At 30.7% G+C, this 24,230-nt stretch overlaps 1 protein-coding gene across 13 annotated transcripts in view; it reads left to right on the top strand.

The window, feature by feature from the left end:
• LOC105218914 (G-protein coupled receptor dmsr-1) overlaps window positions 1-24,230 on the top strand; it is a 463,512-nt gene that overhangs the window by 362,960 nt on the left and 76,322 nt on the right. For 8 of the 13 annotated variants that reach the window (XM_054234668.1, XM_054234664.1, XM_054234672.1 and 5 more), the window contains one exon: window positions 14,422-14,515. The exons of 2 other annotated variants lie outside the window; for them this stretch is intronic. The gene's annotated coding sequence lies outside the window, so the exon portion shown is untranslated. The remainder of the gene's footprint in view (window positions 1-14,421; window positions 14,516-24,230) is intronic. 3 more of the 13 variants (XM_054234670.1, XM_054234669.1, XM_054234663.1) reach the window with 1 other exon arrangement.

The following is a 24,230-nucleotide window of genomic DNA, read 5'->3' as shown; positions in this document are numbered from 1 at the left end:
TTTAACCCACCAAGAACCAATTTGAGCAAACAATCAAAATCAAATTACTCATGTATAATAATTCATATTTAACAAAAGTAGAATAATATGGACGATTTATCACTGTCATACTATTGTCATTATTGCTGTCAAAATTTATCGTATGGGTAACACCTTAAAAAATATTTAGTCACTAGAGAGTTCATTAGAGTCCTTTCTTATGTTAAGCTTCCATTAAGTCAAATTCAATGGCAGGTGTAATCAAACCACTGGCAACAGTTGCCAGTTTTTTGGCATCCTCGTAAGTGTAGTAAATTTTTTTAACTGTACCGATGAAGTGGTATTGTTTCCATTTGCAAAGGGCTTTTTCTCACAGTCATGTCATTTTAATGTCATTATTACTGTCTAGTATATTAAAAAAAAATATTTTTACAAGCTGTTCCTTTAATATATGTGGTTTTTATTACGTCAAACTGAAAGACAATTGTAGTATAACCACTAGAACCAGTTGTGAATTTTTGGCATCCTAGTCAAGTAAAGTCAATTTTTGAAATTGTTTAAATTTACCAAGGACTATTTGTCATAGTCATGTCATTACTACTATCAAAGCCCAAATATAAGTTCTTATGAGTAACACGTTAAATACATTTAATCACTGAAGTGTTTTGCCCATTAGAGCAGTTATTTTGCTGTGTGATGTTTGCATAATGTCAAATTCAATGACAATGTTGATCAGTTCAATGAAAACAGTTTTATATTTTTTGCATCTAAGTAAAAGAATTATTTTATGTGGATTGTAACGAAGTAGTTAGTATGACGTTAAATTATTGTCATTTGTAAAAGAATAGCAATTGTACCATTTGTCAATTAATGTCAAAGAATTTGACAAATGACAAACCGGCTTATTCGTCTGTAAGAATATGCGTTCTTTTGTGATGATGTCTTTCGTCCTTTCTCTAGTACATATGAACATTTAACATAATGATTCGAGAGATAAGTTAACCACCGCCAGTTAACTGACATTTTTAAGTCACATTGGTTTTGATGAATTTAAAAAATATTTCAATAACTTTGAGTGATAACACAGCCACACAAAGAAAAATTTTTGTCATGACCTAGGGGTCTTTCTATTTGTGCCTTATGTTTTTGGGGTCGCTAAATCCGATGCGAGGTCCATTTAACCCCATGAGATCAAGGTTTTGATATAGTCCCCCAAGATGGCAGACAGCGTTTTTAAAACTTCATAGGATTCGCTTGAAACTTGTTATTCGGCGGTTTTCGGTTTATATATAAATGATCAGTATGTTGAACTAAGTCGATTCAGCCATGTCCGCCTGTCTGTCTGTCTGTCTGTCTGTCTGTATATATACGAACTAGTCCTTCAGTGTTTAAGATATCGTTTTAAAATTTTGCATATGTTATTTTCTCTTCAAGAAGCTGCTCATTTGTCGGAACTGCCGATATCGGACTACTATATCATATAGCTGCCATACAACCTGAACGATCGGAATCAAGGGCTGGTATGGAAAACTTCCGCATTTTACTACATATCTTCACGAAATTTGGTGTGAGTTATTGTTCATAGAAATAATTTAATCTCCGAAAAAATTGTTTAGATCGGTTCACTACAGCATATAGCTGCCATACAAACTGAACGATCGGAATCAATGGCTTGTATGGAAAACTTCCGTATTTAACTACATATCTTCACGAAATTTGGTGTGAGTTATTGTTTATAGAAATAATTTAATCTCCGAAAAAATTGTTCAGATCGGATCACTATATCATATAGCTGCCATACAAACTGAACGTTCGGAATCAAGGGCTTGTATGGAAAACTTCCGCATTTTACTACATATCTTCACGAAATTTGATGTGAGTTATTGTTCATAGAAATAATTTAATCTCCGAAAAAATTGTTCAGATCGGTTCACTGTAGCATATAGCTGCCAAACAAACCGAACGATCGGAACCAAGGGCTTGTATGGAAAATTTTCGCATTTTAGTACATATCTTCACGAAATTTGGTGTGAGTTATTGTTCATAGAAATAATTTAATCTCCGAAAAAAATGTTCAGATAGGTTCACTATAGCATATAGCTGCCATACAAACCGAACGATCGGAATCAATGGCTTGTATGTAAAATTTTCGCATTTGCGTGGTATCTTCACGAAATTTGGTGTGATATTGTTCATAGAAATAATTTAATCTCCGAAAAAATTGTTCAGATCGGTTCACTGTAGCATATAGCTGCCACACAAACCGAACGATCGGAATCAATGGCTTGTATGGAAAATTTTCGCATTTGCGTGGTATCTTCACGAAATTTGGTGTGAGTTATTGTTTATAGAAATAATTTAATCTCCGAAAAAATTGTTCAGATCGGTTCACTGTAGCATATAGCTGCCATACAAACCGAACGATCGGAACCAAGGGCTTGTATGGAAAATTTTCGCATTTTAGTACATATCTTCACGAAATTTGGTGTGAGTTATTGTTCATAGAAATAATTTAATCTCCGAAAAAATTGTTTAGATCGATTCACTGTAGCATATAGCTGCCACACAAACCGAACGATCGGAATCAACGGCTTGTATGGAAAATTTTCGCATTTGCGTGGTATCTTCACGAAATTTGGTGTAAGTTATTGTTTATAGAAATAATTTAATCTCCGAAAAAAATGTTCAGATAGGTTCACTATAGCATATAGCTGCCATACAAACCGAATGATCGGAATCAATGGCTTGTATGTAAAATTTTCGCATTTGCGTGGTATCTTCACGAAATTTGGTGTGAGTTATTGTTTATAGAAATAATTTAATCTCCGAAAAAATTGTTCAGATCGGTTCACTGTAGCATATAGCTGCCATACAAACCGAACGATCGGAACCAAGGGCTTGTATGGAAAATTTTCGCATTTTAGTACATATCTTCACGAAATTTGGTGTGAGTTATTGTTCATAGAAATAATTTAATCTCCGAAAAAAATGTTCAGATAGGTTCACTATAGCATATAGCTGCCATACAAACCGAACGATCGGAATCAATGGCTTGTATGTAAAATTTTCGCATTTGCGTGGTATCTTCACGAAATTTGGTGTGATATTGTTCATAGAAATAATTTAATCTCCGAAAAAATTGTTCAGATCGGTTCACTGTAGCATATAGCTGCCATACAAACCGAACGATCGGAACCAAGGGCTTGTATGGAAAATTTTCGCATTTTAGTACATATCTTCACGAAATTTGGTGTGAGTTATTGTTCATAGAAATAATTTAATCTCCGAAAAAATTGTTCAGATCGGTTCACTGTAGCATATAGCTGCCATACAAACCGAACGATCGGAACCAAGGGCTTGTATGGAAAATTTTCGCATTTTAGTACATATCTTCACGAAATTTGGTGTGAGTTATTGTTTATAGAAATAATTTAATCTCCGAAAAAATTGTTCAGATCGGTTCACTGTAGCATATAGCTGCCATACAACCTGAACGATCGGAATCAAGGACTGGTATGGAAAACTTCCGCATTTTACTACATATCTTCACGAAATTTGGTGTGAGTTATTGTTTATAGAAATAATTTAATCTCCGAAAAAATTGTTTAGATCGATTCACTGTAGCATATAGCTGCCACACAAACCGAACGATCGGAATCAATGGCTTGTATGGAAAATTTTCGCATTTGCGTGGTATCTTCACGAAATTTGGTGTAAGTTATTGTTTATAGAAATAATTTCATCTCCGAAAAAAATGTTCAGATAGGTTCACTATAGCATATAGCTGCCATACAAACCGAACGATCGGAACCAAGGGCTTGTATGGAAAATTTTCGCATTTTAGTACATATCTTCACGAAATTTGGTGTGAGTTATTGTTCATAGAAATAATTTAATCTCCGAAAAAATTGTTCAGATCGGTTCACTGTAGCATATAGCTGCCATACAACCTGAACGATCGGAATCAAGGACTGGTATGGAAAATTTTCGCATTTTAGTACATATCTTCACGAAATTTGGTGTGAGTTATTGTTCATAGAAATAATTTAATCTCCGAAAAAATTGTTTAGATCGATTCACTGTAGCATATAGCTGCCACACAAACCGAACGATCGGAATCAATGGCTTGTATGGAAAATTTTCGCATTTGCGTGGTATCTTCACGAAATTTGGTGTAAGTTATTGTTTATAGAAATAATTTCATCTCCGAAAAAAATGTTCAGATAGGTTCACTATAGCATATAGCTGCCATACAAACCGAACGATCGGAACCAAGGGCTTGTATGGAAAATTTTCGCATTTTAGTACATATCTTCACGAAATTTGGTGTGAGTTATTGTTCATAGAAATAATTTAATCTCCGAAAAAATTGTTCAGATCGGTTCACTGTAGCATATAGCTGCCATACAAACCGAACGATCGGAACCAAGGGCTTGTATGGAAAATTTTCGCATTTTAGTACATATCTTCACGAAATTTGGTGTGAGTTATTGCTCATAGAAATAATTTAATCTCCGAAAAAATTGTTCAGATCGGTTCACTGTAGCATATAGCTGCCATACAACCTGAACGATCGGAATCAAGGACTGGTATGGAAAACTTCCGCATTTTACTACATATCTTCACGAAATTTGGTGTGAGTTATTGTTTATAGAAATAATTTAATCTACGAAAAAATTGTTTAGATCGGTTCACTGTAGCATATAGCTGCCATACAAACCGAACGATCGGAATCAATGGCTTGTATGTAAAATTTTCGCATTTGCGTGGTATCTTCACGAAATTTGGTGTGAGTTATTGTTCATAGAAATAATTTAATCTCCGAAAAAATTGTTCAGATCGGTTCACTGTAGCATATAGCTGCCATACAAACCGAACGATCGGAACCAAGGGCTTGTATGGAAAATTTTCGCATTTTAGTACATATCTTCACGAAATTTAGTGTAAGTTATTGTTTATAGAAATAATTTCATCTCCGAAAAAAATGTTCAGATAGGTTCACTATAGCATATAGCTGCCATACAAACCGAACGATCGGAATCAATGGCTTGTATGTAAAATTTTCGCATTTGCGTGGTATCTTCACGAAATTTGGTGTGAGTTATTGTTCATAGAAATAATTTAATCTCCGAAAAAATTGTTCAGATCGGTTCACTGTAGCATATAGCTGCCATACAAACCGAACGATCGGAACCAAGGGCTTGTATGGAAAATTTTCGCATTTTAGTACATATCTTCACGAAATTTGGTGTGAGTTATTGTTCATAGAAATAATTTAATCTCCGAAAAAATTGTTCAGATCGGTTCACTGTAGCATATAGCTGCCATACAAACCGAACGATCGGAACCAAGGGCTTGTATGGAAAATTTTCGCATTTGCGTGGTATCTTCACGAAATTTGGTGTGAGTTATTGTTCATAGAAATAATTTAATCTCCGAAAAAATTGTTCAGATCGGTTCACTGTAGCATATAGCTGCCATACAAACCGAACGATCGGAACCAAGGGCTTGTATGGAAAATTTTCGCATTTTAGTACATATCTTCACGAAATTTGGTGTAAGTTATTGTTTATAGCAATAATTTAATCTCCGAAAAAAATGTTCAGATAGGTTCACTATAGCATATAGCTGCCATACAAACCGAACGATCGGAATCAATGGCTTGTATGTAAAATTTTCGCATTTGCGTGGTATCTTCACGAAATTTGGTGTGAGTTATTGTTCATAGAAATAATTTAATCTCCGAAAAAATTGTTCAGATCGGTTCACCGTAGCATATAGCTGCCATACAAACCGAACGATCGGAACCAAGGGCTTGTATGGAAAATTTTCGCATTTTAGTACATATCTTCACGAAATTTGGTGTAAGTTATTGTTTATAGAAATAATTTAATCTCCGAAAAAAATGTTCAGATAGGTTCACTATAGCATATAGCTGCCATACAAACCGAACGATCGGAATCAATGGCTTGTATGTAAAATTTTCGCATTTGCGTGGTATCTTCACGAAATTTGGTGTGAGTTATTGTTCATAGAAATAATTTAATCTCCGAAAAAATTGTTCAGATCGGTTCACTGTAGCATATAGCTGCCATACAAACCGAACGATCGGAACCAAGGGCTTGTATGGAAAATTTTCGCATTTTAGTACATATCTTCACGAAATTTGGTGTGAGTTATTGTTCATAGAAATAATTTAATCTCCGAAAAAATTGTTCAGATCGGTTCACTGTAGCATATAGCTGCCATACAAACCGAACGATCGGAACCAAGGGCTTGTATGGAAAATTTTCGCATTTTACTACATATCTTCACGAAATTTGGTGTGAGTTATTGCTTATAGAAATAATTTAATCTCCGAAAAAATTGTTCAGATCGGTTGACTGTAGCATATAGCTGCCATACAACCTGAACGATCGGAATCAAGGGCTGGTATGGAAAACTTCCGCATTTTACTACATATCTTCACGAAATTTGGTGTGAGTTATTGTTTATAGAAATAATTTAATCTACGAAAAAATTGTTTAGATCGGTTCACTGTAGCATATAGCTGCCATACAAACCGAACGATCGGAACCAAGGGCTTGTATGGAAAATTTTCGCATTTTAGTACATATCTTCACGAAATTTGGTGTGAGTTATTGTTCATAGAAATAATTTAATCTCCGAAAAAATTGTTCAGATCGGTTCACTGTAGCATATAGCTGCCATACAAACCGAACGATCGGAACCAAGGGCTTGTATGGAAAATTTTCGCATTTTACTACATATCTTCACGAAATTTGGTGTGAGTTATTGTTCATAGAAATAATTTAATCTCCGAAAAAATTGTTCAGATCGGTTCACTGTAGCATATAGCTGCCACACAAACCGAACGATCGGAATCAATGGCTTGTATGGAAAATTTTCGCTTTTTACTACATATCTTCACGTAATTTGGTGTGAGTTATTGTTCATAGAAGTAATTTAATCTCCGAAAAAATTGTTCAGATCGGTTCACTGTAGCATATAGCTGCCATACAAACCGAACGATCGGAATCAATGGCTTGTATGGAAAATTTTCGCATTCTAGTACATATTTTCACGAAATTTGGTGTGAGTTATTGTTTATAGGCGATTACTACAGAAGGTTTCAGGACCGGAGCATTATCATGTAGGGACCGAGAAGGTAATCTGGTAACGGATGTCCAGAGCACACTGGGATTATGGAGGGAACACTTCTCCGACCTGCTCAATGGCAGTGAAAGTACAACACCAGGAGATGGCGAACCCGATTCCCCAATCGATGACGATGGAATAGATGTTCCATTACCCGACCATGAAGAAATTCGAATAGCAATTACCCGCTTGAAGAACAACAAAGCGGCGGGGGCCGATGGATTACCGGCCGAGCTATTCAAATACGGCGGCGAAGAACTGATAAGGTGCATGCATCAGCTTCTTTGTAGAATATGGTCGGAAGAAAGCATGCCTGACGATTGGAATCTTAGTGTGCTCTGCCCAATCCATAAGAAGGGAGACCCCACAATCTGCGCCAACTACCGTGGTATAAGTCTCCTCAATATCGCATATAAGGTTTTGTCGAGCGTATTGTGTGAAAGACTAAAGCCCACCGTCAACGAACTGATTGGACCTTATCAGTGTGGCTTTAGACCTGGAAAATCTACAATGGACCAGATATTCACCATGCGCCAAATCTTGGAAAAGACCCGAGAGAGAAGAATCGATACCCACCATCTTTTTATCGATTTTAAAGCTGCCTTCGATAGCACGAAAAGGAGCTGCCTTTATGCCGCGATGTCTGAATTTGGTATCCCTGTAAAACTAATACGGCTATGTAAGCTGACGTTGAGCAACACCAAAAGCTCCGTCAGGATCGGGAAGGACCTCTCCGAGCCGTTCGATACCAAACGAGGCTTCAGACAGGGTGACTCACTATCGTGCGACTTCTTCAATCTATTGCTGGAAAAAATAATACGAGCTGCAGAACTAAATAGAGAGGGTACAATCTTCTACAAGAGTGTACAGCTCCTGGCGTATGCCGATGATATTGATATCATCGGAAGCAACAACCGCGCCGTTTGTTCTGCGTTTTCCAGACTAGATAAAGAAGCGAAGCGTATGGGTCTGGTGGTGAATGAGGACAAGACGAAATATCTCCTGTCATCAAACAAACAGTCAGCGCATTCGCGTCTTGGCTCCCACGTCACTGTTGACAGTCATAACTTTGAAGTTGTAGATAATTTCGTTTATCTGGGAACCAGCATTAACAACACCAACAATGTCAGCCTTGAAATCCAACGCAGAATCACTCTTGCCAACAGGTGCTACTTTGGACTGAGTAGGCAATTGAAAAGTAAAGTCCTCTCTCGACGAACCAAAATCAAACTCTATAAGTCGCTCATTATTCCCGTCCTGATGTATGGCGCTGAAGCGTGGACGATGACAACATCCGATGAGACGACTCTTGGGGTTTTCGAGAGAAAGGTTTTGCGCAAGATTTATGGTCCTCTAAACATTGGCAACGGCGAATACCGCAGACGATGGAACGATGAGCTGTACGATTTATACGACGACATTGACATAGTTCAGCGAATAAAAAGACAGCGGCTACGCTGGCTAGGTCATGTTGTACGGATGGAAGAAAACACTCCAGCTCTGAAAGTATTCGATGCAGTACCCGCTGGAGGAAGCCGCGGAAGAGGACGACCTCCACTCCGGTGGAAAGACCAAGTGCAAAGTGACCTGGCTTCACTTGGTGTTTCCAGTTGGCGCCAAAAAGCAAAAAGGAGGAATGAGTGGCGCGCTCTGGTGGATTCGGCTATAATCGCTTAAAGCGGTTCCTACGCCAAATATATATATATATATTGTTTATAGAAATAATTTAATCTCCGAAAAAATTGTTCAGATCGGTTCACTGTAGCATATAGCTGCCATACAAACCGAACGATCGGAACCAAGGGCTTGTATGGAAAATTTTCGCATTTTAGTACATATTTTCACGAAATTTGGTGTGAGTTATTGTTCATAGAAATAATTTAATCTCCGAAAAAATTGTTCAGATCGATTCACCGTAGCATTTAGCTGCCACACAAACCGAACGATCGGAATCAATGGCTTGTATGGAAAATTTTCGCTTTTTACTACATATCTTCACGAATTTTGGTGTGAGTTATTGTTTATAGAAATAATTTAATCTCCGAAAAAATTGTTCAGATCGGTTCACTGTAGCATATAGCTGCCATACAACCTGAACGATCGGAATCAAGGGCTGGTATGGAAAACTTCCGCATTTTACTACATATCTTCACGAAATTTGGTGTGAGTTATTGTTTATAGAAATAATTTAATCTACGAAAAAATTGTTTAGATCGGTTCACTGTAGCATATAGCTGCCATACAAACCGAACGATCGGAATCAAGGGCTTGTATGGAAAATTTTCGCATTTGACGTGGTCTCTTCACGAAATTTGGTGTAAGTTATTGTTCATAGAAATAATTTAATCTCCGAAAAAATTGTTCAGATCGGTTCACTGTAGCATATAGCTGCCGTACAAACCGAACGATCGGAATCAATGGCTTGTATGGAAAATTTTCGCATTTTAGTACATATTTTCACGAAATTTGGTGTGAGTTATTGTTCATAGAAATAATTTAATCTCCGAAAAAATTGTTCAGATCGATTCACTGTAGCATATAGCTGCCATACAAACCGAACGATCGCAATCAAGGGCTTGTATGGAAAATTTTCGCATTTTAGTACATATCTTCACGAAATTTGGTGTGAGTTATTGTTCACAGAAATAATTTAATCTCCGAAAAAATTGTTCAGATCGGTTCACTGTAGCATATAGCTGCCATACAAACCGAACGATCGGAACCAAGGGCTTGTATGGAAAATTTTCGCATTTTAGTACATATTTTCACGAAATTTGGTGTGAGTTATTGTTCATAGAAATAATTTAATCTCCGAAAAAATTGTTCAGATCGGTTCACTGTAGCATATAGCTGCCATACAAACCGAACGATCGGAACCAAGGGCTTGTATGGAAAATTTTCGCATTTTAGTACATATTTTCACGAAATTTGGTGTGAGTTATTGTTCATAGAAATAATTTAATCTCCGAAAAAATTGTTCAGATCGGTTCACTGTAGCATATAGCTGCCACACAAACCGAACGATCGGAATCAATGGCTTGTATGGAAAATTTTCGCTTTTTACTACATATCTTCACGAAATTTGGTGTGAGTTATTGTTTATAGAAATAATTTAATCTCCGAAAAAATTGTTTAGATCGGTTCACTGTAGCATATAGCTGCCATACAAACCGAACGATCGGAATCAAGGGCTTGTATGGAAAATTTTCGCATTTGACGTGGTATCTTCACGAAATTTGGTGTAAGTTATTGTTTATAGAAATAATTTAATCTCCGAAAAAAATGTTCAGATAGGTTCACTATAGCATATAGCTGCCATACAAACCGAACGATCGGAATCAAGGGCTTGTATGGAAAATTTTCGCATTTGACGTGATATCTTCACGAAATTTGGTGTGAGTTATTGTTCATAGAAATAATTTAATCTCCGAAAAAATTGTTCAGATCGGTTCACTGTAGCATATAGCTGCCATACAAACCGAACGATCGGAACCAAGGGCTTGTATGGAAAATTTTCGCATTTTACTACATATCTTCACGAAATTTGGTGTGAGTTATTGTTTATAGAAATAATTTAATCTCCGAAAAAATTGTTCAGATCGGTTCACTGTAGCATATAGCTGCCATACAACCTGAACGATCGGAATCAAGGACTGGTATGGAAAACTTCCGCATTTTACTACATATCTTCACGAAATTTGGTGTGAGTTATTGTTTATAGAAATAATTTAATCTACGAAAAAATTGTTTAGATCGGTTCACTGTAGCATATAGCTGCCATACAAACCGAACGATCGGAATCAAGGGCTTGTATGGAAAATTTTCGCATTTGACGTGGTATCTTCACGAAATTTGGTGTAAGTTATTGTTTATAGAAATAATTTAATCTCCGAAAAAAGTGTTCAGATAGGTTCACTATAGTATATAGCTGCCATACAAACCGAACGATCGGAATCAATGGCTTGTATGGAAAATTTTCGCATTTGACGTGATATCTTCACGAAATTTGACATGGATTACATGACATGGATCTATTTTCCTTATTAAATAACCTTAATGTTTCTAGCAAACAACCCGGCTAAAAAGAATTAGTAAAATGTTTTCTTTTTTTTTTACTTACATTTTCTTACGTCTTTAGATTTGCTTAAACACATAGATACTAAAAGAAATGCACCTGTGAAGGGTATATGAGTTAGTTACCGTTTTTTCTTGTTTTCTTTTTTTAATTTTGATTTTGATTTTCTTTCCGTCGCATTATATGGAATTTAATAATTTTTATTTTTACAAATCTACCCCCGAATGTACGGTTAGCAGGTCCTTCTGACATTCAAATAAAAAAAGTTTAACTAAGTCTAACGAATTTGGAGAAAGACAAAAGCATATGATTTCTTCATACAATAGTTTACTCACATAACATATTAATATGTATATTATTTTTCCTAATCTTCGATATCCATCAATAATAAGACGCAGATGTCGATGATATAATAATTCAATGATTTTGTTAGCAACAAGAAAATATGCTGAATATTTAATGTTTTTCTTTTTTTTGTAAATTATATAAACAACAACTCAATACGTATAAAATCCAAATAAATCTTTAAATAATACTTTGCTATGTATGTATAAAAGGAAAAGTATATCAAGTATTACTTTGTGTTCCAAAACGCAATTTACGTCACACCACCCTCCATAATCAACATCATCACGCATTTCCGCCATCATTATTAGTGTCAAACAAAAGCACATAATACTCTGCAGCACTTCAGGCAAGTGTATACTAAGTATAAATAATGAAAAATAAAAGCTTAATCTCAATAAGCGCAAATGCCATCAGGCCACGTTGCCACCAACAAGTAGGGAGCTCATACAAATCATTGTCGTGTAAATCTGCGCAATGTAAGACAATAGCTATGGCGATAGAGGTGGGTCCTCCCTTCTCTTCCAGCTGTCAGCAGAGGCACAAAACATATGTATACACCGTATACATATATTCATACATAAAATGAAGTAATAAAATGTTGATTTCCATATTGTTTTAGTAAATCCAATTTGCCGCAATTCAAACGCCAACCCCAACGCTTGCCGGGCGAGAAAGAAGTATAAAGTCCATTGAAAGTTGGAAACCATAATATTAGGTTAGAAGCACCGAGGTCCTCGTGTTCGATATATGGGGTTTTAAAAACATATGGTCCGATTTCGGCGATTTTTAGAATGGGGCTGCCACACTATTAACATAGCATTTGTGCAAAGTTCTGCACCGATATCTTCACTAGTGCTTACTTTATATATTGTAAAGTAAACGATTCAGATCGTTTTTAAATCGATCGTATATAGGAAGTAGACGTGGTTGTGAAGCGATTTGGCCTATTTTGACAACGTATCATTAGGATCTAAGGAAACTAGTACAAACCAAGTTTCTTTGAAATCGGTCGAGTAGTTCCTGAGATATGGTTTTTGACCCATAAGTGGGCGACACCACGCCCATTTTCCATTTGTAAAAAAATCTGAGTGCAGCTTCCATCTGCCATTTCTTATGTGAAATTTAGTGTTTCTTACGTTTTTCGTTAGAGAGTTAACCCACTTTTAGTAATTTTCAACCTAACCTTCGTATGGGAGGTGGGCGTGGTTATTAAGAAGTGGCTAAAGAAACGACTGCAGAAAGTTTGGTTTATATAGCTCTATTGGTTTGCGAGATATATACAAAAAACCTATTCGTGGGCGGGGCCACGCCCACTTCCCCCCAAAAAAACATCCAAATATGCCCCTTCATAGTGCGATCCTTCATACCAAATTTTATTTCCTTTTCGGATTTGAACTCCACTCTGCACCCTGATCACTTTGGTATATATAACCCTATATCTAACTCGTTTAGTTTTGGGTGTTACAAACAACCGTTATGTGAACAAAACTTTAATACTCTCTAGCAACTTTGTTGCGAGAGTATAATAACAGCTGTTTTTGACAGCCTTTTTTAGTAAACTAACGGTGATGGAATTCAGACAAAAAGTAATTTTTCAGTTTTGATGATCATTATCGTAAAACTTTTTTCAAAAAATTTTATTTTCAAAACTATTTTTCAAAAACCAATTTTCGAAAGATTAAAATCAAAAAAAGCTTCAGTTAATTAACAAATTATCGTACTTTTTTTTCAAACTATTTATTTTACAACTATTTTTCAAATTTTTTTTCTCAAAAACCAATTTTCGAAAGCTGAAAAACAAACTAACTTTCGCTAATTAACAAATTCATGGCAAAAATAAATGGAAATGTAAAAATATTTTGATATAAATACGCACATAGTAATTGAGCTCATCTAAATTAAACTGTTTCAATGGAATTCAATTTTGAATATGATTTGTGGCTTTTATGAAGCGACGTTGTTGCAATTTGAAGAACGCAACAATAAAAACTAAACATTTTTCATCTTAACTGTGTTCGGTAGCTCTTAAATATCATATATTAAATAAATGTAGGTACAAATATATTTGCAATATTCATAAAATAGGATTGGTAAACTTTCATACTAATGAGTGGTTTTCAGTATGTTAAATTTAATGATAATTGTGCAATTTCAATGAAAATGTTTTAATATTTAAATGGCAATAAGTAGTCGATTTATTCCGAATTTTATTGAACACAAATTTACAAATTGCATGCTTTCAATACGGTTGATTTTTGAATTGAAAAATTTTGCCATAAAAATGGCATTAGTTTGACGACGACTTGTCAAAAAAATTCGAAACAATATATATTTAGATAATGTTAGTTATCCATCGCCATACGAAATAAATTATAAGTTTTGACAACAATAATGGCAAAAGTATGACACGACCAATGACATGAGAGTTGGACATCTATATACATATCTCTGTCATACACATTGTAAGTGACTCGCCAGAAGCTTTGGGAGTTTAGTTAAGAAGATCTTATGCATCCAACTTATAGTTAAGACCTGACACCAAGTGATTACTACTTGTTTCTGTCTATAGCGAATGGTTTTGTTGGTATAAAATTCACCTCAAATAAAACTTCAGAGAATATACTGTATTGGTTTTTTTGCCACTAGAACGAGATTTACTCTGGGGATAATATTATGAAATAAACCTAAAAATGGCAACAAGTTGTAAAAAAAAAACCTGGCATATTTGAGCTGAATGGAATCAGTCCGGCTATGCCTTATTATAACCTTCAATTTGAACCAAAAATAATGAATTTATATTTACTAAATCTACTATATTCTTTCATACAACTTTCATAAATACAATATTCTCATTAATTTAGTCTCTTTTTAGTTATTTTCTTTCGAACCAAGTATTGAACAAGGAGAGTTCGGCAATAGGGACACTGAGTATGCATATCTGTTTCGAACTTTAAGGTAAGTTCGTAAGCTAATTATTGTCTTTAAGTGAGAAAAAAAATTTAATGGAATATTTTAGAACTCTGTATTTATAATCATGAAAAGCTGAGTATTATACTGTATACTAATCTGACTGCTATTCATGCCAAATATCTCTAAATTCTTCGTCATATACAGATAAATTTAAAGCATTTGAGAGTGTTCTCAGATTTCTCTCACCAAGCATAGCTAGTCTAACTGTCACACCACAATTATACTTATAGTTTGCATTTAATGAACAGACATCTCTTAATCCACACGTGCCAAAATTAACATTTGAATCAAGCATAATTTTAGTAGCGAATTTCTCTATAAAAAATCTACAATTTTCCACACACTCCTGCCACATGAGTAGCCAGTAGTTAAGGAATATGCCACGATTGTTGGCGAAAATAGTAATTGCCCGTCTACAATATATTAATGTTTAATTAAAAACACATAGAAAATGCTGTAAACGATGTAAGAGGCAATAAAGAAATCATTAAATGGCGCATTTCCTACAGACCTCCACACACATGCCATGCTTTGGTCTATGCTTTATGGCAAAGTGGACGAGTGAAGTGTGAGTCTTAAGTTGCGTAGATACTCATACAACGTAGCGTCTGTAGGCAAGCGTAAAAGGAATATAAACATAAATAATTGCGCGCATAAATAAGAGCGCATAAAAAAACACTGTAATAACCATATGTGTGGAGTAGGCATAAAAAGCATACTGAAGATACAGTAATAAAAAATCTTCCCATTGGCTCGGAGAGTAATAAAATTGTGTGGCAGTGATAATACGAGTATGTAGGTGGCAATAATGTTCAATTCATATCGCAGCGCTATGACTTATGTGTGTTCACTGCGCACAATGACTTTATGTGTGTTAAATAAGAGTAAAAATAAAAGTGAAATCATATAAATTATTCGAAATCGAATATATTAAAATTGATGTTCAGTTATTTGTTCCGTGTGTGCGGACATATGTTGTTAATTCCTCTTTGAATAAATTTTATGAACTTATGTAGATAGGTGTAGTAAAATTCCCATAGATGGCGCCGTCGTCGAAATATTTTTATATTTGTAAAATAAACCTGTTTCTATTTCATAAATGTCTGAAACTCTATAACCAATAGTAATAATTGAAACAAAAAGTAGACAGCTTTCATCACTATATTTGTTGTATTGAGCCTAAGGAAGGTATATACTCGAGAACATATTTTCAAGCAATTTTATTAAAATATCTCAATATCTGACCAATATATTCGACATAAAGTCTACTTTAATAACGAAAATCATTATATATAGTATATGGAATTTGGGTTTATTCGTGGACCGATTACACCAATATTTAGCACCAAACTATTGCTTAGCCAATACTATACATTCACTCAATTTTGCTAAGAAATCTCACATATTAACCGAAATGTACGATATAAACTCAACGGAAGTTTGGAAATCCTTACCTTAGGTATTTGGGAGCTAGGGGAGGTTAAGGCCCGATTTTAACTATTTTCGAAACAAAGGCAGACTATAAGAAAAAAAAATCCCTCTGAATTTCTAAAAAATATCTAAGTGTTTTACCGGTATTTTCAATAAAAAAATATCCTAGACTCTGAGGCCCTCTCGTTCGGTATCTGAGGCCTTGAGAACTTATTTTCTGATTTCGACTATTTTTTAGACGAGCAATGCCACAACTCCAATACAGTTTTTGTACAAAATTTTATTCCGAGATCTTTATTGTTTCTTAAGTTATATATTACAAAGTGAAAGAAACAGATGAAATTCAGATGAGCAATAGGCGTGATTGTGTACCGATTCCGCCCATTTTAAAGCTGTAACCACAGTATCTCTAGAAAACACTATATACCATATTTTAACATACGTTTTTCAACTAACGGTTATTTTATCACATCAAACTTATCGAGTTAGGTCAAAGGTTAAATATGACACAGGGTGTCACAAAGTACAGTTTATATTCTAAAAAAAATTATGTTCGCATAAATTTGCCTATGAAATTTAATATATAACATTTTCGCGGAGTTATCTCAATTTAAATTTTGTTTTCTTCTCGCACAGCCTTTAAAATTCATTGTATATGTGTGCCATGTTATGGGCATTGAATATTCACATCTTGGTTATGAACTCGTAAAAAATTTAAATCCCATTTTTAACTGTCACTCAATTGTCACTGTGGTGAACGGAACACATTCTGCGGCACTTCATCTTTAGTAATAAATTCCGAAAAGTCGCATATGAAAAAGCGTGACATGTTTGCCGCTGTGTGAGAACACACTTTATAGCGCAAAAACTGTACACATACATACAAAAACACAGCGAACAAATTATATAATTTATGTATTTCAAATCTACGCGATGCGCTGGGCTTAGTTATATATGCAACAAAGTGCGTGTGGGTGTAAATGTGGTAGCGCAACAACAAACTTTCTAAGCGTATAAAACATAACTTTGGTATAAATATGTAAATGCTTTATGGAATATATAGAATATGTAGGAGTATATGTATGTATATATAGACAGCTTTATTTAAATCGTCAGCTCAGCAGAAATTCAATGAAGATTCCCTTGAATTTGCTCCATATGTTTTCCACAAATTTCACGAGGATGCGCAATAAATAAATTATAACAAATTAGTCTAACTTAAATAAAATTTAAAATCAAAATTAAAATTAAAATTAAAATTAAAATTAAAATTAAAATTAAAATTAAAATTAAAATTAAAATTTAAATTAAATTAAAATTAAAATTAAAATTGAAATTAAAATTAAAATTAAAATTAAAATTAAATTTAAAATTAAAATTAAAATTAAAATCAAAATTAAAATTAAAATTAAAATTAAAATTAAAATTAAAATTAAAATTAAAATTAAAATTAAAATTAAAATTTAAATTAAATTAAAATTAAAATTAAAATTAAAATTGAAATTAAAATTAAAATTAAAATTAAAATTAAATTTAAAATTAAAATTAAAATTAAAATTAAAATTAAAATTAAAATTAAAATTAAAATTAAAATTAAAATTGAAATTAAAATTAAAATTAAAATTAAAATTAAAATTAAAATTAAAATTAAAATTAAAATTAAAATTAAAATTAAATGAAATTAAAATTAAAATTAAAATTAAAATTGAACTTAAATTAAAATTAAAATTAAAATTAAAATTAAAATTAAAATTGAAAATTAAAATTGAAATTAAAATTAAAATTAAAATTAAAATTAAAATTAAAATTAAAATTAAAATTAAAATTAAAATTAAAATTAAAATTAAAATTAAAATTAAAATTAAAATTAAAATTAAAATTAAAATTAAAATTAAAATTAAAATTAAAATTAAAATTAAAATTAAAATTAAAATTAAAATTAAAATTAAAATTAAAATTAAAATTAAAATTAAAATTAAAATTAAAATTAAAATTAAAATTAAAATTAAAATTAAAATTAAAATTAAAATTGAAATTAAAATTGAAATTAAAATTGAAATTGAAATTGAAATTAAAATTGAAATTGAAATTGAAATTAAAATTAAAATTAAAATTAAAATTAAAATTAAAATTGAAATTAAAATTAAAATTAAAATTAAAATTAAAATTAAAATTAAAATTAAAATTAAAATTAAAATTAAAATTAAAATTAAAATTAAAATTAAAATTAAAATTAAAATTAAAATTAAAATTAAAATTAAAATTAAAATTAAAATTAAAATTAAAATTGAAATTAAAATTAAAATTAAAATTAAAATTAAAATTAAAATTAAAATTAAAATTAAAATTAAAATTAAAAGTAAAATTAAAATTAAAAATAAAATTAAAATTAAAATTAAAATTAAAATTAAAATTAAAATTAAAATTAAAATTAAAATTAAAATTAAAATTGAACTTAAATTAAAATTAAAATTAAAATTAAAATTAAAATTAAAATTAAAATTAAAATTAAAATTAAAATTAAAATTAAAATTAAAATTAAAATTAAAATTAAAATTAAAATTAAAATTAAAATTAAAATTAAAATTAAAATTAAAATTAAAATTAAAATTAAAATTAAAATTAAAATTAAAATTAAAATTAAAATTGAAATTAAAATTGAAATTAAAATTGAAATTGAAATTGAAATTAAAATTAAAATTAAAATTAAAATTAAAATTAAAATTGAAATTAAAATTAAAATTAAAATTAAAATTAAAATTAAAATTAAAATTAAAATTAAAATTAAAATTAAAATTAAAATTAAAATTAAAATTAAAATTAAAATTAAAATTAAAATTAAAATTAAAATTAAATGAAATTAAAATTAAAATTAAAATTAAAATTGAACTTAAATTAAAATTAAAATTAAAATTAAAATTAAAATTAAAATTGAAAATTAAAATTGAAATTAAAATTAAAATTAAAATTAAAATTAAAATTAAAATTAAAATTAAAATTAAAATTAAAATTAAAATTAAAATTAAAATTAAAATTAAAATTAAAATTAAAATTAAAATTAAAATTAAAATTAAAATTAAAATTAAAATTAAAAGTAAAATTAAAATTAAAAATAAAATTAAAATTAAAATTAAAATTAAAATTAAAATTAAAATTAAAATTAAAATTAAAATTAAAATTAAAATTAAATAAATTATAATCTCATTAAAAAACGCTTTCAAATTACATTAAGTTATGTTAAAATAAATTAATATATATTTATCCTTAATCCAATTAAATTAGGTCATATCAAATGAAATGAAATTAGTATGGATTGATTAAAATTGAATTAAGCGAAACTAAATTAGTAAAAATTAATTTAATTTATTTATTTATTCAATTAAACCAATTTAAATTTAATTATATATATTAAATTAATAAAATTGATTCAGTTGGCATTAATTTAATAGAATTTATTCAGTATAAATTAAATTAAATTATTTACATTAAATTGAATTCAATTTAGTCTAAATTAAAACAAATTTAATTAAAATTAATTCGATAAAATTAATAAAACTTAAATTAATTTTAATTAATTTTGAATACAACTAAACAAAATTAAATTCTGTTACACTAAATTTTAAGCGAAATGTGCCAGCTTTTCTTGAAGAGCACTCCAAATAACTTTAAAATTGCCAATTTTCCTAAAATGTAAACATTCAAGACACCTGTTCTTTCAAAGTAACCCAAAGTGTCAATCTTATACACACTCACAGATGGAAATTTGCTACATGTTGTGCTACCTACTCACACACATAGATAACTAAGTATATATATGTAGTTAACCATTTGCCTATACACAATGGAGTTATCCATATGGTGTGAACCATTAAACACGAAGCAGAAGCTCCACGGGCATCATTTGTAAATTGATTTATGTACCTTTTGTTCTGAAAGTGGCATTTACTACCACTTTTGTGTTTGCCTAGCAAACACTTGTATAATGTTACGACCTTGCAGCTGTCCGCGAGCATTAAAGTGAAAAGGATGTGCGAAGACAAACGTCTAAACATGTTTACATCTTCACGTTTGAAAATATGTATGTTCGAAATTCGTTATAGAATGCAGTTATTCTTAAAAAAATATTTAAAAGTTATTTAAGTGGAAAAGGATGTTAAATATTTGAGTTTCATTTCTACTGACATGCTATTTAAATATACGTTCTAGAGCTCACTTAACAATAGAGCGTAAAAAATTCGATTTTATTTCGCTTTACAATGTAAAAAAATTTGGAAAAACTCATGAATAGCAATTGTATTCATGTGAAATTCATTGTTTAAATTATGAATATCGAATAGTAATTTTCGAAAATCGAATTTTGAATATCGAATATTGAATTTCGAATATCGAATTTTGAATATCGAATATTGAATTTCGAATATCGAATTTTGAATTTGGAATACCGAATCATGAATTGCAAATATTGAATTAAAAATTTCGAATTCTGAGTTTCGAATATCGAATTCTGAATTTCGAACATCAAATTCAAATTAAAAATACGAATTCTAACATTATAAATTTCAATTTGAAATTAAGAGCAAACGATTTAAAATTCCAAATTCATCATATTCGAAATTCATTTCTCATTCTCGCATTTATCGCTAAATTAAATATTTCATAACCGTCTGCTACTTATCCTAAAAAACGCGCAGCCACACAGAGAATATCTTAAATAATAATGCGTTGCCAAACGTTAATGTGAGCAATTCATTAGCGGAAAATATGCGAAATTAAGACAGCTTTCCTTAAAAATAACGCATAGGTGGCAGAGTGACCTTGCTTGCGCCTGTCTGACTTGACAGCTTGACGTGGAAATGTCAAAAACTAAGTATGTGCACGAAATAAGCGAAATAAAAAAAAATAAAATAAAAAGCAAAACAACAAACACAAATTGAATGTGGCAGCGCTTGTTGCACGCTTAACTCCTACGACACGCGTGGCGTAAAAGTCAAAAATATTTAAAGGTTGATACAAGGCATTCGTTCGCTTAAACAAGCTCGTGTGTGAATTCTGTTTTCATTTGTAGTTTGGTTTCCTATTAGGGTGGTCAATTTTTTTTATTTAACACAAAAGTTTTTTATTGAAAAATAAAGTCGATTGAGCATATAACTTTACATTTTAAACAGTTTGAAATTTATATTCAAAAAAAAAAAATTATATGAAAAATTTAAAAGAAAAAAAATGATGAAAAATTGTTTTTAATTTTTTATAATTTTAATTTCGTCGAAATCTTTCTATAAATGAAATTTGGTTAAAAAAAAAAAAAATTTGAAACAAATAGTTTGGAATTTATATTAAAAAATTTTTTATATAAAAAAATTAAAAGAAAAAAATTATGAACATTTTTTTTTCATTTTTTATCCTTTAAAATTTTTCAAAAAAATGAATAATTGAAAATAAAATTAAAAAATAAGTAATACCACCCTAATGTCTACCATTATTCGAACAAACACACATGTATTCACTTATTGAATATAAAGCTGTATATATTTTTAAGATATGCCATTTTTGTTATTGCATACCTTTCTCTTGCTAATTGTTTGGTAACTTTGACCCTGTAATGTCCCTTATTAGTATATACTAAATCTCAACGCGGCACATGTAAGCATGCCGTATGAGGCCAACCAGCTAAACCGTAGACTTAAAGCAGACTATATAATCATACATGCACTCATAAGTCCCGTTATGAAAACACACGGCAGCTTTTATGCTCCTTATCGCCGGTATAAATGTCTGCGGTGCGCATTTGTGGCTTAATAAAAGAGAACAAAACGTTATACCTTTATAGTAGCACACACACACACACACACACACACACACACAGATGAAGACAATGAATATTTTATGCGAGGTACATGTCAGTATGTATGTAGCTAGGAGGCTGTAGACGTGTAGACAATCGCGCACCTGCCTATGTCTTAATTCTTCCTCACTGTTTGCTCATCCACATGAGTGTAATAAAAATTAAAGATTATATTTGCTGTAGCAATTAAATTAATTAGCACTTGCTTACATGCATACACATAAATATATATGTATATGAATGGGTGTACTTTGGCTTGTCATTAGCCTGATTACCATGCCGTAGAATAAGCCAACTCATCAACACCTTCATATAATTTTTACTCGTTGAGTGTTACGTATACGCCGTGTACTACAGTTGAGAAGCCTTTCACAACTTTCCTGCATTACACTTCATCGAGTTGAGGCTGTTAATTAAAATTAAAATTAAAATTAAAATTAAAATCAAAATTAAAATTAAAATTAAAATTAAAATTAAAATTAAAATTAAAATTAAAATTAAAATTAAAATTAAAATTAAAATTAAAATTAAAATTAAAATTAAAATTAAAATTAAAATTAAAATTAAAATTAAAATAAACTTCTTAGTTTTAGACTCAAATTCAAACTAAAAATTTGAATTAGAAAAATTTAAAGACGAAAAATAAGTAAAACACAATTAGGCACTAGGTAAAATAAATTGTTATTATACTCCCATATTTGATTATTTTTATTGTTTACAATTAGAATTAATAATAATACACACATATGTATGTAAGTAAAAATACAGTTGAACTTCCCTAACTCGAATCACCATAATCCACAATAACACTTCATGTTATGTAATTTGTATGAAATTTGACTTTTATTGCCAATTCCAAACTCTTGGTTATGGATAACTATGAGCTATAGAAGTTCGAGTTCAACCGTAACTGTGAAATTTAAATTTTTAACTAATTAATTTTTAATAACAAACCCATGAATTGTCAGGCCTGTTCGTTACATCGAATTTTTCGTTAATTCGAGAACTCAGTTAGAGGTTCGTTTTTCAATAAAAATGAGTTAAATATCCGTAAATTGCAGTTCAATAAAGTGTTTTATTAATTATTTGTTAAAAAAATTAAAACCCATAACAAAACAATTAAAATCCAATAAGTTCTTCCAAAATGGTCCAATTCTGACACTTATTTGATGCTGATCAATAATTTTAAGTTTATTTGTAAAATTCAACATATTTTCAATTTACACATTTCTTTTGAATTTTTTCAAGTTTTATTTTTATTCTGGTTCATGTTGGACGTTATTTAAGGTACTCAATGTAACAAATTTGCTTGTTCGTTATAAGCGGTTTTCGTTAAAATGAATATTCCTTATATCGGAAAACTACTGTAATTGATTTTTATTGCAGTTAATATTTTTTCATACTTTTTTCTTTAAGCAAATAAAGAAAAAGTGTATTTTACTACAATAATGTAAATTTCATACTTTTAATAAGATATAAAATTTATTTTTATTTTCATTTTTTTTTTAATTGCTGAAAAAACCCGAATAAGATTAATATACCGAAACGCGTAAAATCCACTTCCATAAATTTTCCCCACAATAAACATTAATAAACATTTTATTAAGTTAGCTATTGTTTATTATTCAAGAAATAAATACAATATGTTCGCGGTAATAAATTTTATTGAATCATATTACCAAATATTGATACGGAAGGTAAATATATATGCTAATAAACCGACATGTAATAACATACATATGTATATATTTATTAATATCTAAACTAATATATGCAGATACATATGTATATACGACATGCTTTCGGAAGTGCTTTGCTGTAACATACAAATAAAATATATATCTAACATATGGCTCTCTACCACATTTGCCAAAATTCAATATAAATAAATACATTTTTGCAATTGCCTTTAGTACATTTTACACAAACGACTACTTCTATGAAATTGCAACTACTTTCAGACTGGTTCATATTTGCCTAATATATTCTCACATGTACATATATATGTATGTATAAGAGTATCTGCACAATTTTTCATACATACCCTGCCAGCCAAAGGTGGTGAAAAAGCTGGTTAAACCGAAGTTTTTTAAACCCACAAAAGTGGTAAAAAAATGGTGAGTTTGCCATAGGCCAGCATAGCTGCTTGTGAGATTTTTAACCACTATTCCCCTCACACGTACGAATACAAAAACAAAATAACCCAAACGTGTGCGTTGGTGTTAGTAATTGAAGAAACATGAGGGGAAAGTGGTTAGGCCTAGCTGGCAGGGTAGCGTATATACCTGCATTCAATGACATTTGTATTGCACATTCCCATTTATTTCTACGAAACACGGCAACTCTGGCTGACTGTGCATTTTACGAAGCAGCCGAAAAAGCAAAATTCACAAACACGTCGTGACATCTCTTTCACGCATATACAAA

Source organism: Zeugodacus cucurbitae, chromosome 6 (genome assembly GCF_028554725.1).
Source record: "Zeugodacus cucurbitae isolate PBARC_wt_2022May chromosome 6, idZeuCucr1.2, whole genome shotgun sequence".
Classification (NCBI taxonomy): Eukaryota; Metazoa; Arthropoda; class Insecta; order Diptera; family Tephritidae; genus Zeugodacus; species Zeugodacus cucurbitae.
This window is presented reverse-complemented; position numbering and strand designations above follow the sequence as displayed.